Here is a 13,035-nt window from a genome sequence, read left to right as displayed (position 1 = left end):
ACGCCAGGTCACAAATTACGCGCCAAGTGTGATCGGCAGCTTTGGGCCGCTTAATATTAAGCCTCTGTCTTATGAATTTCGACGAATTTCGACTGTCAACATAATCCACGTGTTCTGCAGAAGGTCATGTCCAACAACGAGTCCGATGAGTTAAAAAATATTCGAAACATTTACGATTCATTTCCAACCCCAGTTTATCGATTTCGCTCAAGTACCGAGAATAATTTTGTAGATGTTCGTCATCGCTATTAGAGAAATACTGTTTTCAAGGTCATCTATTTAGGTACGCGTATGGCGTTTTGCAAGAAGTAAGAGCGATGTCAGAGCTTTAAAATGATACCTATGTTGTGGTTGTCCGACGCAGACTAAAAATGGTACACGAATTTTGAATATGTGTTGACAGAGTTGCCACACCACTGACAGAATACCGTGGAATTTGTGATCGCTGCCACTTCCTATACAAATGGAATTTTCCGAACGATCTGTGTAGGTACACGATTTATAATTTGCAGGACTTCAGGCCAGAGTCCGGGGATCACAGCGATATATTGGGTTTGGTTGTCTGAGCCAGACTGAAAATGGTACGCGATTTGAAAATATGTAGAGTGGCCACACAACAACAACTGATCGATGACAGAATAGGTAGAATTTTGATCGCTGCCATCTTTGATACAATCTGTGGAGGTACACTATTTGTATTTCGCAGAACTTCAGGCAAGAGTCCAGGAATCACGGCGATACATGGGGTTTCGTTGCCTGAGCCAGACTCAAATTGGTGCACGATTTTGAAAATGTGTTTTGACCATGGAGCTAGCTCCATGGTTTTGACAGAGTGGCCAAACAACTTTTCGGCATTTATGACAGAATACGGCGCGATAAATTGTTATTTCACGAACGACGTCCGTATTCCCATGAAATGTGCAACGCCAAGTGTTTTGGCAAAAACCTTTTTTCACAACTGACAATATTTTTACACGGATCTACGATAATACACAAGAAAGTTATGTGAATGGTGCAGCGGAGGCGCATATAGCAAGATAGAGTTCAACACATTATGGCGTACGTAACCATGGACCACAGTCGTTTGGTGGGCTATTCAGCTCTGGGACTATTCGCCCCATAGACGAGTGTACAGAAGCGAGAAATACCCCTACTCGTCTATGGGGCGAATAGTCCCAGAGCTGAATAGCCCACGAGGACTGTGCACGGACGCAGGTGGAGGTTGCCAGGAAATACAATTTTTACTGATGGCGCGCTGGTCGCTGATTGGCTAATGACAGGGAAAAATACTACGGTGTAGCGTGGCCAATTTTGGAAATAACCCGGAATGATGAATCATTGGATTGCGTATTAAATGAGCTGAGCATGTGCTGATCACGGCATGAGATGATGAATGAAAACTCACAAAACCTCCCTCATTTGTATGGATATCGTCTGTTCCCAGCACTGTATTAAGACTTAGTGTTTTGTTCATGGTAATTCACATAAAATGAAACTATTGTTTGGTTATTATTAGGGTATTGCAGTCATATTGTTGTTCTGAATACATGTAAAAACGCCAATAATTTTAGGCTCCAAAGGGTCTGGAATTGCATACATTGGGCCTAGATCTTCCACTGCTTCGTATATTATAACATAACACGATATGACCTGAAAGTGCTCCCGTGTTTTCAGTACAGTTATCTGTAAATTGAAACTTTTGCCACAAGTTTGCAACTTCATTGAATTAATTGTTATATAATCAACATCACGAACAATATTCAGATAATTCAAAAAATCATTAAGTTTTCAAATATTTAATTGATTGAAATAAATATACTTAATTTCTTTCACTGCCATCGTAACACCACTCAAAATAGTAAGTGCAAATAGCAAATACCTTTCATGTCACCTCTCAACATCTTTCACAGCTGATGTATCCTAGTGTGATCAACATTTGTAGCCAATGTCGTCAAATTTTGTGAAGCAGTTCTTAAAATCAATAATTATGCAAATAAGCATTAATACACAAGCCACACCTCCAAAAACTAGTCAGTTCTTGCCAATCAAAAACTGAATCTATATAGATTTCATTCCAATCCGATCAGTCGTTCTTGAGATACCGGGCCAACACACTTACAGCATGTACAGAGACAGAGATGCATATGGACAGACAGACAGACTGACAGGCAGACAAACAGACACCATGCAGACAGACAGACATCGGTGCGATATTAGCTCACATGTGTACTCGCTTTGGAACTTTCGACCTATACGGGGGCTAACATTTGTCAGTATATAAGTTACACAAAAATTGGTAATTGAAAGGCAGAAAGAATCGCCTTCCTTAATGTGAAACCAAAAGGGTGACCTGAGCAAGACCGATGCTAGAATATGTACGAATAGAAAGACGATGACCAATCTGTTCTTCCTCAGTTTCGATACTAATGCGTCTATGAAGCAAATAAATTAACGAAAATGTTCAGTTATGACGGCCATGCGTTGCTTTACTTTTTGTCTTCCTAATTCTGTGCTCTTCGCTCGTAACGTTCGTAAATTACAAATAAAAATATTGAAAGCATGATCGGAGATTTACGAACTTTTTGGTTAATTTTTAACGATGATATTTGGTTAGATTTTGAATTGCGGGGAAATAGTCTGTCATATCTCGTCTTTCAAATACTATCCTGCTCTTGTCGTCGGCCTTTGGTTGACAGCGAAGTTCTGGCCATGACACGCAACTGTCAGGTGATAGCGTTGGACTTTGACCAGAGCTAAAATGAGCATGCGCGAAAAGGTTTCAAGATCCCCGGGTCAATAGACTCGGGTGCGCTTTGTATTAGGGTAGTTTCGAGACACCCAAACACCCACATGCCATCAACTTTCTGAATAGACGGTAGCAGCGGATCGAGGAAAGCGGGCAGTTACAAATACTTTAGATAGATAGTCTCTACAGCTAAGAAAGAAACTAAGAGTGAAAACGACTACTAATGAGAAAAAAAACAGGAAATAAGGAAACAGTGAGAAGAGAGAAATATAGTCGAACTAGGTCCGGACCGTGGTCAAATGAAGCTATTACAGCAAAGTTTTTGTCTGTGTATGGAGGTAGAAGCGAGGTTTCCATGGTATTAGTTCAAGGTTAGCCGGTAGTCTTAGTTGATCAGATCATAGATTTCAGTGAATATGCCAATTTAAACATGTTTCCTATTTCACAAAGATGCTCTCTCAGCAAATGTTATGAAATGAACAATGCTGTGCACAGTCAGCAACGAAAGTTTAGACCACAAAATGGCGATTGTCTGCATCTTTTTAAAAATATAAGCTTTACTTTCTCTCAAAAGAAAACATCAGCAGGATCACCAGTTTCAGTTTCTTACTTGCGCATTAATATTTGCAGTTACAACGGTGACAAAATTTGTGCTAACCCACAATGGAGAATCTACGTCATTTTTGACTGCCAAATGTTCTGATCAGTCATTTGCTTATGAGAATTAGGGCTGGACACGGTATAATTACGTCAGTTGCGGACGCACCACTTGTGAGTGACATGCATACTATCAAGGTCCGAAGAGCTTTCCGAATGTGTAGTATGAAAAACAGGAGACATATTTTCTGGAATTTAAAAGTTGTGAAAGCACTGATAATGTTGATGATGACCACTTGACACATAAACTGATCAATTCTTGATTACAGAGACAGAGTTAATGATTTGTCTTACGATATACTTGAAAATGTTATAATATTGAAGGGCCGGCTGACCAAAATGACATGAGGTGAGTATATCATCAGTGAAGAAGAAATGTAAGTGTTGCAGGTATTCATGACCCTTGTTTGTAGTGGATACGAGAACTAATAGGCAGCCAGTGTAATTTTTACAAAAGGGGTTGAAAATGATCATACTTTTTAGCAAAACGTGTTAATTCTATGGGGAAAATAAAATTTTCGATTTAGAAAACAAATAAACTAAGACTGTCAAAGTTTTAATTTCCTTCAGGGCTTCAAAATGACCCCCACAAGTGGTAGATCAGAAAAGAATTGCAAAAGTTTGAGAGTCCGAATATCTGTCCCCGAGGCGCATTCTACCGTAAACAAAATGTACAGTGCGATATGCCCCGCGACTTGAAGATAGGGTCATATTTTTTATTAGCGGGACGCTTCGAGGGAGCTGCTTTATATCTCAAGTAGCTGGCGTGTACCTGAGCTACAACTGTACAGTATGCACCTCAAAACACGAATGAAAATTTATCTCAGAGTGATTTTCACATCATCTACTGAAATGCCAGGTCATACAAAAGTCCCATCATTGAAAGGGAGGAATTTCTTCTTGCACGTTTACAGGCAACCTAAACTTAATGTCACGTTCTGAACAACAACCCAGCGCAAAACGTTTTCTTTAAATGGTGACGCGTATCTTGTAGGACTGTGAAGCAATTTTATCCTTGATTTCTCGCTTAAAAATTCTAAAAGCTCTCGACAGTACTAGTTCTAATGTCATTGGATTAGTTGAAACTTGTGTAACATGTATTTTAAATTCATAACATTTTTAATCCATGGCATTTTGTGGTCAACCAGTGTCCTGAATTTAACATTTTAAAGGAACGAAATCAAATTTTTTGCTTCAGTCTGATTCTCAAACGTTTATTTTTTCTTTACAAGCAGAAGTTGAGGTCTCAGGAACCGGGAATAATCAATCGTGCCGATCACTATTACTGTTATTTCTGTTGTTTCTCTTTCGAGATTATTTGCACCAGACACATATTTCTTAATATTGCGTTAACAGAGCAGTATGCATGACTCCTTATATGTCCGTGGACAAATTATTTGAGAATTTGTAAGCATTCATGTCCGTTTCAACTTCGATATATTTCTATTTTAATCAGGCCGTCGGAGTACATGGTATATGTCAGCCGCATTGGACAAAGTCGCTCTGTTTGACCTTTTTGCCAAAATGTAAGGTAAAGCAGCTATCATTATCTATATGAAAGGCACCGCCAATTACGATTTCATAACAAAAACTTGCATGAGGTCCAAACTTTTGTAATGCGTATGTCCAGCCTTGTATATAGTGTCAGTTGTGTGCGGAACTTGACCATTTAGTAAAACCGTAAAAGGTTTCACTTCAAATGTGAGGAAATACCTCAAGAACATATTGCCGATCGAAATACGATTGCCAAGTCAGAACACTACATTAAAAGGCCTTCATCTGCCGACATTTGGCAAAATGTCAAAACATACCACTTAAAACTGTCGGAGAATAATTACATAATGTCCCACGGGATATATGCAGGAGAACAGTGGCATTCTTTTAAGACATTTAAGCTGGTAAAAAAGGCTCGTCTTTGTTGTTTAAATGCAGACATATAGCCCACTTTGTTTCATTAAATCTAACCTCCTGGAAAGAAATTTGTATGTGCTCAAAGTAAACAGGTCCAAACCATGCACATTCACTTCAGCGTTTGATAACCATTGGAATGATTGTTTATTTCACAAAACAAGTACATGTTTCTTCTCCCCCGAGCAATAATGTTGAATTAGAAAGTATCAATCTTGACGACAAACGCCTTCTGTGTTTTTGTTGACGAACCAATTTTAGCTCGGACTAAAATTCAGCTGCAGTCTTGAACAATAAGACGCGTACAGGTTGTGTTGACAAGTTAAATATCACACATTTCGATATGATTTAGCGAATAGAACAAGCGTTTTATCACTCAAACAAAACAAAAACCTCTAAAATACTTCAAAAGTTAGTGCTAATTGAGTTTTAAAATTACAAATAACATATCACAGGTGCAGCCAACGAACAATGCACTCTTAAAGGGGTCCTCACAATGATAGGATATATTGTGTATGACAACCAATGTGAACTGACTAATTTTAAGTCAAGAGGGTAATTAATTAGCTGTTCATAATTTGCCCTCCCACTCATAATTTTTCGACCTACCCTCCCGCACTCAAACTTCATTTTTACCCACTCCCCACTTATTTTTGCCTGTTTCCCCTCCCCACTTGAATTTTTGAAGCTCCCCTGCCCTGTGGCGAAAACAACTTGCCGATTTCCCCTGCCCTGGAAAAAATCCCCTCAGAATTTTGTCATTCGATTTCCCCTGCAGACATGAAAAGTTATAAGTACTTGCCCTGTGTCCCCATCCCCGGAAACACCATGGCTCAACTTCCCCGCCCCCATTTTAAAAGTAGCTTTCCCCCTCCCTCGTTTTCGCCAAGCCCTGTCCCCAGGACAATCAACCGATATCTGCCCTGCCCTACAAAAAACACTAAAATTTGCTCCCCTGCCACTTAAAAACATGTCCCCTGCCCGAGCAAAAATAAAATTTCCCCTGCCCTCAAAAATTGCTCTTGGAACAGCTTTTTCGATGAATAGCTCCGTTGGCTGCACCTGTTGATATCAAAACAACATCAAAGAAAAATACTACAATGTGAATCTCTTTCAGCTTCAGAGTGTTAGTAAAGGTTGACCTCTACATGAACCAATCGTTGCATTGCCAGTGCCAGTGCGGAACAAACCCACGTCAATATACAAAGAACCCCTATGCACACAGTGCGATCGTCATTAGCGCCCTCATTGGCATTGACGGCACATTGATGTGCACTCACATTGTACGAACAACCATCACTTGATGAGTTATTCATTTTCTTTCGGCGAAGTTTTACATCCGTAGCTCTGTCTTTCCGCAGCTCGCTTTAAATGTCTAAAAATGCAAAATTCAGTTCACAAACAATGATACTCCGAAGAAAATTCCCGCCAAATTAAGATTTTTCCGTGAAATTAATAGTCTGACGTACAATCATAAAGTACAAACGACATGTCTGAGGGGGGAGAGAGAGAGAGAGAGAGAGAGAGAGAGAGAGAGAGAGAGAGAGAGAGAGAGAGAGAGAGAGAGAGAGAGAGAGAGAGAGAGAGGGGTTGGAGGAGAGGGAAGGTAGGGGTGACATTCTAAGCTTGCGGATAACGAGATGAACCTGTAACCAGCTCTAATAAAATTGAAACGACAGTATAATTTCGTAGAATGACAATTTAAGGTTCCTGCATTTAGAACCACAAGGCAGTATCTGAACTGAACTTACGCTGGTAAATTTAATTTGAATTTAAAATACCCTCTCAGGGCTTTCATTAAATTTTTGATCTACAGACGGAGAAGAAATACTTATAAATATATAGAGGAACACATTCACAAAAAGACACATTTACTCAGTGTTTAAATTAATTTTCCTGTCTTTTCTGTTATTGTCTTAATTCATCCATTGTTATCATAATCATTAAAATCGTTTTCCAATTTCTTCATGTATCAGCTGTAAGTTTTTTTCTGGAGCAGTTATTTCCTATCGCAATTTCGTTACGTTGTGTTCGCTTTGGATTGCTATATCTGAAATACCTTTGATACTAAAAAATTAAAATTTAGTTCAAAATACCCGTATAATTGAGCGTACTCATAGTTTATTCGTTGCATCCTTGATTATTTGATTGTTATTCCATGCTTGAATTTTATTCCATGCTGAGGCGATGAATCGTAAACGCAGTCATCACGAAAGCAATATTAGAACAACAATCCAAAACAAGGTCAGTAATGATAAATAAAAACAAATAATCATCTTGATATACTAATGAATTATATTCACAACAGTTCACCATTCCACATATGTGGTGGTTAACCAATTTGCATGAGAACAACAGGACGGTGGCTAGTTTACGAGAATAAATTTCGTAAGCCACTTTAATTGGAGTGCATTAATTTTTTCTTAAATGTAGACAACTTTTTGCCACGATCATCATATCTTTGAATGAAAATGCACCTTTTTATAACTTCTCGTTTGCCTCTCCAAATGAAATTCCATAATTTATTATTTGCTTCATTTATTATTTCTTTAGGTACGTGATCAAATGATGCCAGGTACCATAATTTTGATGCAGCCAGCATCAGTCCCTCGAAGAGGGGCAGCGTAGAGAGCGCCCTCGAGCGACGGATCTTTCATTCTAAAGTCATGCCAATGCTTTGAGGATTTAAAGCAGGACGACGACGAACGATGATCCACTCTTTCAGTCTCGCTCTATACCCCTACACCCCTACACCCATACACACCCACCTGACATGCGAAGAGCTGTATTTTGGGTGAGGGCATCTATTAAGCTTGCCCATCCTTCAGAACTAAAGACTATGTATTTGAAACGAACTGAATTTCTTTGCGAAGTGTATACTTTGAAGAAGATCTCGCGTATAGGCTCTCAGCAAGCTGGACGAGTTATCCCAAAGGTGAATGATGAGCCTTCAGGACAAAGGAGAAGCCCTCTTTTCCACCAATCTTATTGCAACAGTAATCACACCCCTTTCCCATACACATGACACGTCTCCGAGGAGGTCCCTCAGTGGGAGTGCGGAGTGTATAACGGAATATGTAAATGCGAGCTCGGGGAAGTGAGGACATGCCTAGAAGGATTGACACTTTGCCGAGGAAACAGTATTACAACAGTACCGGTTGTATAATGGTGAAGAGAGCATATTCTGGTACGTGTCAATATTACTATATCAATATTGGAACAAACAAACAACCACAAAAACATTAATAACTCCTTGGCGTCTTTTCAAATTTTAGTTCACTTTGCTCCCATCATTATGTTGGCACAATACACCTTGGCTGGACTGCCATAAACGATTACATATTTATTTATTTATTCATTTATTTCGGTAATCCAATGGGCAATTGGGGCCAATGTACAGCCACCGCTAAAAATCAACTATACAAAAAGATAACACAGAACAAAGTGCAAAGAACAAAGTAAAACAAAACAAGGTCAAAATAAGCAACCTTTTCGATATTCACAAAAAAATAAGAAAACATAAGCACAGAAAAAGTCCAATAAAGTGGACTTTACAGACTAGTCTACGGAAAGAGAGAAGCTGAACTGGACAAATCAATGAGTGAGTCTTCTTTGTAGACATCTTTAAAATCGTTTGTACACTTTCAATAAAGTACTTTACAATGTCGCAGCTGTCTGCCCGGCACATTAAAATATAACTTGGGACCTTAAGGAAAAATAATACGAACAGTTGTATTGGCCGTTAACATTTCACGAGAGACAGAAGTTGAAATTTATCACACAAACAATAAAAAACCGAACTCCTAATATATTGCACATTTGTTTTACAACATAATTGGGGCAATACATATTAGCAGATCTGGCACTGACCATTACATATTGGATATGCCGTCACCTATATGCCATTAAGTACTGCACATTTGAGAAATATACCGTCGCTGGCGACTTTTATGACGGCGTTGAAACCATTACAAACAAGTCTTTTTCATTTCAACGCCCGTGAGGTCTCGGGCAGAACGGCAGAAGCTTGTCGATGAGGAATACGAGAGTCACAGTGACGACAACTCAAAAAAATTTGATTTTATGGCCACTTGAAGTATGAACAGAATTGGCCTAGCGCCTTTACCAGATAACGTGCCGCAATGACTACAAGCGATGAAGCACAGTAGCAAAGCCTCCATACAAAGACATATCCAGGCGTTCACTCAGGCCATATGTCATATTTTCCGATAATGCAGTGAACTTTTACACAGTTCACTATAGCTCGTCGATATTATTCGTGTCCCTATCAATCCCGCATGTATGATTAATTGGAATGCACCAAAACGGAGTCATCACCGAGCGAACCCGTTTATAACTCGGTGCATACAAAGTAACCTATGTCTTTGCGACCATCAGGAGATAAATAGAAGATATAACTGTTCCAAACACGTCGCCCTGAACAAACATGCACAGTACTAGTGTGTGATGAATTAATAAATTAAAGTGTCCACGAACTTTAAATATTCAACTGTGTGAAATGTCAAGATGACAAATTTATATATATATATATAATATATATATATATATATATATATATATATATATATATATATATATATATATATATATATATATATATATATATATGTGTGTATTGCTAGGCGTGGAACTTATCGTGGTTACTCTACAGACTGTTTCATGCGCTTGGCAATCGTCAGTAGTGATGTTGGCGAGCTCTTTGCTACCTATATACAGGGTCAGGTGTATATCAAACTAGGCGGTTGTCTTTCGCGTTGAAGTGTTAATTAGAAGGAATGTGCTTCTGTGTCCACATTTCGAAAGAAATTCTATACGCTTGTTTAGCAGTGTTGACTTGTCTGAGTGGATATTATATAATTTCTCTGTCGTGCAGAGTTTACAGCGTTTTGTCTTGGTTGAGTAAGGCTGGGCTCTGTCAATGATGGACCATGTGACGTTGTATTTTGTGTTGCTGTCCTTGAGGGTCCATATGTATTTGAGAGTTCAGTGCAGTTCCTGTGTGTGTTTTGATGTGTTAAAAGTGTATTTGTAATATGTATATCTTGTTTTAAAAGCAGAGTCCGTGAGTCCGATGTAGTGCTTTGTATTATATATATATATATATATATATATATATATATATATATATATATATATATGTATGTATGTATGTATGTATATATATCACAGATTACTTAAAGTATACAATAATAATATATGTTACTTAAGTTTTATGCATTTTGCTATCCTCAAACAGAGCACTACGACAGTCGGTCGGTCAGATAAACGGTATGTATACATAGTCAAACACAGGAGAAGATGGACAAACAAGTTTTGTTGAACATTGGCAGACGAGCAGACAAATGTACACTACAAGCACACATTTTCCTATTCGCAAGGATAAGACAGCAAATATACTACGTTGAAATTTAGAGTTTAGCTGAACCATATACTCTAAACCAGAGGGCTCTATAGCTGAACTCATGATATTTGAAATTTGACCTGCTATTTTAGATGAATTATCTTCACATTATCGTTAAAAATAAATATGAGCAAAATAGCGCTTGGCGATTCTATGCGATTCTGTATTGAAGTTTTTCGGCGTATCTCTGTAGCATGAAAATTTACAAATTATTCCACTCTTTGCGTGTATTGTATAGGAATGTCGTGTTTTAATAAATACACTAAGTTAACATGACAAGAAGTCGATTGTTGTCTTTCCACATACCGGCTTCTGAAAACGCCATCCAGTCTCAGCGTCAAAATGCATAAATGACAATAATTTCTTGTCGTACAAAGTCAAAAATCTCCTGTTTACTTTTGTAACCATTATTTCTTATATAAAACAAGCGTCACTGAAGCCCAACTTTGCTTAGTTTTTTTTTTTCAATAATTGATTATCATTTGCTATTACGCATTGTCTGATTTCAATTATGCTTTTCGTCTCAAAATTGAAATGATTATATGTACTTTTCTGTACAGGAGTTTATTTAAGTAATAAACGTTCATTTGAAAAAAATCTTCTACTTCTTCTTCTCCTTCCTAAAGCAAGGTGAAATAAAATGTTTAAGTCTCGCTAACAAAACACAAGCAATGTTACCGTTGACCGAAGAAATACTACCCCGCGGACTGTGCTTTGGTTGATAACCGTCCCATTGTGAGCATTACACACCCACAGGTTCAAAAGTTGCAATGACAAGTCGAGCACAACGCATTTGACATCGCATTTCGGGAAGCGACAAGCTGTATTCTAAGAATTGAAAAACGTAACTGTTACTTCTACAAAAGCTTCATTCTACTACACAGACGTAACATTTGTTGATTCATGAGAGCATTGTTGTCGTTTTTCGAGGGGCAGAATTGTTATTGCATTCTTTGTAATATCTTTTCAAATCCATCCAAGCCTCTTACCCGTCCCCCATTTTCAGAATATTGATCATTTGATTCCTTAGGCTTGATTTTTTCGTATTTGATGAATCTTTAACGCTTTGAGAGCCGTAATTTTTCCCACCAAAATTTTAGAGCAACATTTTACCATTTTTACCTTCTCGTGTCTATTTATAGACAGAGAAGGTATTAGAGTTGAAACCAGTATGCTGGTGTCAACTACTTCCGTCTGTCAATACTTCCGTCTGTCAAGATCCGTTGACGTTATGCCATTGTGATGGGTCATATCATAAACGGTGGGGGTGGGGTGTTCATGGTTCAGGTTGAGGTGTAGGAGAACGATTTTGCGCTGTGACAAAAATCAAAGGGACTCAGTGGCATAGCCACAGTGTTACATGTAAGCCTTTCTCCAAGTTCTTAGTTGACTACGATCTATTACAGACTACTGAGCTGACGTTAGGGGTACTCACTTTGTGTTTGCTCACCCTGTGTGCGCTAGTGTTTGGTACTGAGTTGCGTGGATATCCCCTCATGGCCTCACGTGATATGGGCCTGTTGCATAATCTGCAGATGATCATATGCCTCTGAGTCTGAAAACGGTCGTTGTGTAGCCTGTCGGCATTTTCCTTGCATTTTTTCTCATTTAATTTTGCAAAATATCGGCGAGTACCTCAATATTTCAAGATAACTCTTTCTTCCCAATCGTTTCCTTGAGTTTCAGAGTCATATGAACGAAAATGAGTGAAGTTTTAGACAGGAAAATCGGACGTCGGCAATGTTCAATGTTTACAGTACAATCAGAAGTTTATGTGGAGGAAATAACTAACAAACACTATTCATGATGCCCGCCCTCTAGAGGCAGACCTTCCTATATGAAGTACAACATTTGATGCTTTTGGAAAGCTTGACCACACAAAGGAGCATTTTAACTTTTAGAAAATGACAAATTGAATAAGAAGCTATTCTGAAAATGTCAAATACTGAGAAAAAATGCGCAAATATTCAAAATAAACAGGTTAACTGACTGGTCAGCTATAAAAAACAATGAAAATGTTTATGATCAAAAGTTTTTGAGATGCGCACATTTAAACAAATACAGAAATTATTAACATATATAATATAAGACCAAACTATTTTTTCAGGGATGGGAGAGGTTGGAAATGAGGGGTGAGAGACAAAGGCACTCCTATTGCTGCATGTGGATGCAGCCACACCATTTCATTTACAGCATACTTATTCACTGTGTTGTGTTCAAGTTCCATATTGTACTGACTGTCATACAAGGATAACATAAGCAAATCAAATCAAATTAGAAAAGGATCAATGCTGTTGTGTGG

This window comes from Ptychodera flava, chromosome 8 (genome assembly GCF_041260155.1).
Source record: "Ptychodera flava strain L36383 chromosome 8, AS_Pfla_20210202, whole genome shotgun sequence".
In the NCBI taxonomy this organism is placed as follows: domain Eukaryota; kingdom Metazoa; phylum Hemichordata; class Enteropneusta; family Ptychoderidae; genus Ptychodera; species Ptychodera flava.
The sequence above is the reverse complement of the archived record's forward strand: the minus strand, read 5'-3'. Positions refer to the sequence as shown.